The following is a 4,315-nucleotide window of genomic DNA, read 5'->3' as shown; positions in this document are numbered from 1 at the left end:
AAAAAAAAAAAAAAGATTTCCAGTCTTGGGAAAGATATGGGGCAGTTTTACAGAGTCACTATGCTTTGGAATTGACTTAATGTACATAATATCAACAATAACATCCTAAATATTCTAATGAGAAAAGCAGGGTATATAACTTTTGTTTGACACTAAAATTAGGTGCAAAATTATGGACTATAAATATATATGTCAGTTTTAGTGTCATTTCATGGAGAAAACTGTCCTATAATAAAACCATAAATGTCTCTAACCATTTAAAAAAAAAAAAAAGAAAGAAAAAAATGTATGTGAATCCTAAAACAAATAATATCAAAAACACATGTTTCATTATGTCTCAAGCTACTGTTTATATGTAATGTCTGGTCAGGTTTTAAGGTAGAAGTAAAATTCAACTCTTTAGTATTGTTAGAAGAGATTGGAGTTCCATTTACTTTCATTTCCTACCAGAGTGTTCTCATTCCCAGAAAATAATGCATTTTAGACATGGATGAGGTAGGCAGACCAGAGTCTTAGAGGCTGCTTTTAACTTGGGTGTGGCACTATATTAAGGTTGGGCCTGAGGTAGATAGGCCCAGGGCTTGGAGACTGCCTTTTCGCTTGGGGGAGGTTCTTTATTAAAGCCAGAGTCTGAGGTGGTCTAGCCCAAAGCTTGGAGGCTGCTGTTCACTAGGGGATAGCTCTCCATTAAGTCCGGGTCCTGAGATAGGCAAGCACAAGTTCTGGAAGCTATTTTTCACTTGAGTGTGGTTCTGTATTAAGCCCACGGCCTGAGGTAGGTTGGCCCAAAGTTTAGAGGCTACTTTTCATTTGGGTATGGCTCTATACTAAGGCCGGGGCCTGAGGTAGGCAGGCTGGGGCTCAGGGGTCACTTTTTACTGTGGGCAGCTCTATTTTGAGGCTGTTGCCTGAGGTAGGCATGTGCAGAGGGGTTAGGAACAATGAAAGGAAACTTCTCTGTCAGTTAGTTGCCCTGTGGTGGCTTAAGTGTTTCTATGAGGCTGGAGTCTATGCCACCATGTTGCACAATGCCAACAAGGTTTTCTATGCTGGGCAGGTTTTAGTGGAGCTTCTGGGCTAGACAGATTCAGAAGAAGGAAGAGGCCATCCACTCCTCAAACAATTGGCCAGTGAAAACTTTATGAATAGCAGTGAAACCCTTATGAATAGCAGTGAAACATGGTCTGATATATTACTGGAAAACGTTATGAATAGCCCTGAAATATTGTCCGATATAGTACCAGAAGATGAGCCCATCAGGTCAGAAGGCACTCAAAATTTGACTGGGGAAAAGTTGACTCCTCAGAGTAGAGATGACCTTAGTGATACAGATAGAGTAAAGCTTTCAGGATCTCTGATGTGGTATGACTCAAAATGAGTAGAAACAGATGCAAACATCCATTAATAATTGCAACACGGAAGGTACAAAGTATGAATCTTGGAAGATTGGAAGTTGTCAAAAATGAAATGAAATGCATAAAGATCAATATCCTAGGCATTAGTGAGCTGCAATGGACTGGTTTTGCCCATTTTGAATCAGACAACCACATGATCTACTATGCTGGGAATGACAAAGAGGAATGGCATGGTGTTTATTGTCATGGCATTCATTGTCACAAAGAGTGTTTTAAGATCTGTCCTGAAGTATAATGCTGTCAGTGATAGAATAGTATTCATATACCTACAAGGAAGACCCATTAATACAACTAACTATTATTCAAATCTATGCATCAACCACCAAAGCCAAAGATGAGGATATTGAAGATTTCTACTGACTTCTGAGGTCTGAAATTGACTGACCATGAAATCAAGATGTGTGGATTACCACTAGTGACTGGAATGCAAAAGCTGGAATCAAAGAAGATTTTCTAGTAGTTGGAAAATACGGCCTTGGAGATAGAAATAACACTGGATATCACATGGTAGAATTTTACAAGATGAATGACATTCATTGCAAAAACCTTTTTTCAACAACATAAGCGATGACTATACATGTGGACTTCACCAGATGAAATACACAGGAATCAGATCGACTACATCTGTGGCAAGAGGTGATGGAGAAATTTAATTTCTTCAGCCAAAACAAGCCCAGGGGCTGATTGTGGAACAGACCATCATCTGATCATATGCAAGTTCAAATTCAAGTTGAAGACAATTAAAACAAGTCGACGAGAGCCAAAATATGACCTTGATAATATCCCACTTGAATTAGAGACCATTTAAAGAACAGATTTTATGCACTGAGCACCAATGACTGCAAACCAGCAGAACTGTGGGATGACATCAAGAACATCATCTATGAAGAACAAAAAAGGTCATTAAAAAGATGAGACAGGAAAAAAAGACCAAAATGGATGTCAGAAGAGACTCTGAAACTTGCCCTTGAGCAGAGAGTAGCTAAAGCAAATGGAGGAAATGACAAGATAAAAGAGCTGAACAGATTTCGAAGAGGATCTTGAGCAGACAAAGACAGTTGCTATAATAAAATGTGCAAAGACCTGGAGTTAGAAAAACAAAAGGGAAGAACACGCTTGGCATTTCTCAAGCTGAAAGATCTGAGGAAAAAATTTAAGCTTCAAGTTGAGATATTGGAAGATTCTATGGGAAAAATATTGAATCATACAGCAGCATCAAAAGAAGATGCAAGGAATACACAGAGTCACTGTACCACAAAGAATTGGTTGATGTTCATCCATTTCAGGAGGTGGCATATGATCAAGAACCAATGGTATCAAATGATGAAGTTGAAGCTTCACTGAAGTAATTGGCAAAAAACAAGGATCCAGGATATGACGGAATACCCATTGAGATCTTTCAACAAACAGATGCCCCGCTGGAGGCACTCACTCAGCTATGCTGAGAGTTTTGGAAGAAAGCTATCTGGCCAACTCACTGGAAGAGATCCAAATTTGTACACATTCCAAAGGTGATCTCACAGAATGTGGAAATTATCAAATAATATCATTAATATTGCATGCAAGTAAAATCTTACTGAAGATAATTTGAAAATGGTTGCAGCAGTACATTGACAGAGATCTTCCAAAAATGCAAGTTGGATTCAGAAGAGGACATGGAATGACAGATATCATTTCTTATGTCAGATGAATCTTAGCTGAAAGCAAAGAATATCAGAAAGATGTTTATTTATGTTTTATTGACTATACAAAGGCATTTGGTTGTATAGATCATAACAAATTATTGATCACATTAAAAATAATAGGAATTCCAGAACACTTGATTGTACTCATGAGGAATCTGTACATAGACAAGAGGCTGTCATTCAAACAAAACAAGGGGATACTTAGTGGTTCAAAATCAAGAAAGGACTGTGTCAAGGTTATATCCTTTTACCATAGTTATTCAACTTGTATGCTGAGTAAATAATCTGAGGAGCTGGATGAAGAAGAACATGACATCAGGATTGGAGGAAAAACTCATTAATAACCTGAGACACTCAAATGACACATCTTTGCTTGCTGAAAGTGAGGATGCCTTGAAGCACTTACTGATGAAAATTAAAGACTAGAGTCTGCAGTTTGGATTACACCTCAACATAAAGAAAACAAAAGTCCTCACAACTGGTCTGATAAACAGATTCACAGTGGTTGGAGAAAAGATTGAAGTTGTCAAGGATTTCATATTATTTGGTTCTACAATCCACCTCAATGGAAGCAGCAGTCAAGACATCAGACAATGTATTACATTGGGGAAATCTGTTACAAAAGACATCTTTCAAGTGATGAAGACCAAAGATGTCTCCTTGAAGACTGAGGTGTGCCTAACCCAAGCCACAGTATTTTCAATGGCCTCTTATGCATGTGAGAGCTGGACAATGAATAAGGAAGGCCAAAGAAAGTTGATGTTTTTGAGTTGTGGTGTTGGAGAAGAATACTAAGAGTACCATGATCTGCTAAAAGGACCAACAAATCTGTCCTAGAGGAAGTGCAGCCGGGATGCTCCTTGGAAGTGAGAATAGCCAGACTTCGTCTCACCTACTCTGGTCATGTTGTCAGAAGGGACCATTCCCTGGAGAAGGATATCTTTCTTGGTAAATTGGAGGGTCAACAAAGAAGGGGAAGACCCTCAATGAGATGGATAGACACAGTGGCTGTAACAAATGGGCTCAGGTATAGCAAGGCTCGTGAGGCTGGTACAAGACTGGGCAGGGTTTCATTTTTCTGTGCATAGGGTCGCTATGAGTCAGAGATGACTCGACGGCACCTACCACCAACAACAGACATGCATGAAATTAAAAATAGGCAAAGAACAACGGAAACAATACTGCTTATTATCACTCAAGAGCTACTCTTGTTTT

Source organism: Orycteropus afer, unplaced genomic scaffold (assembly GCF_000298275.1).
Source record: "Orycteropus afer afer isolate SDZICR_OR568_19922 unplaced genomic scaffold, OryAfe1.0 scaffold00129, whole genome shotgun sequence".
Classification (NCBI taxonomy): Eukaryota; Metazoa; Chordata; class Mammalia; order Tubulidentata; family Orycteropodidae; genus Orycteropus; species Orycteropus afer.
This window is presented reverse-complemented; position numbering follows the sequence as displayed.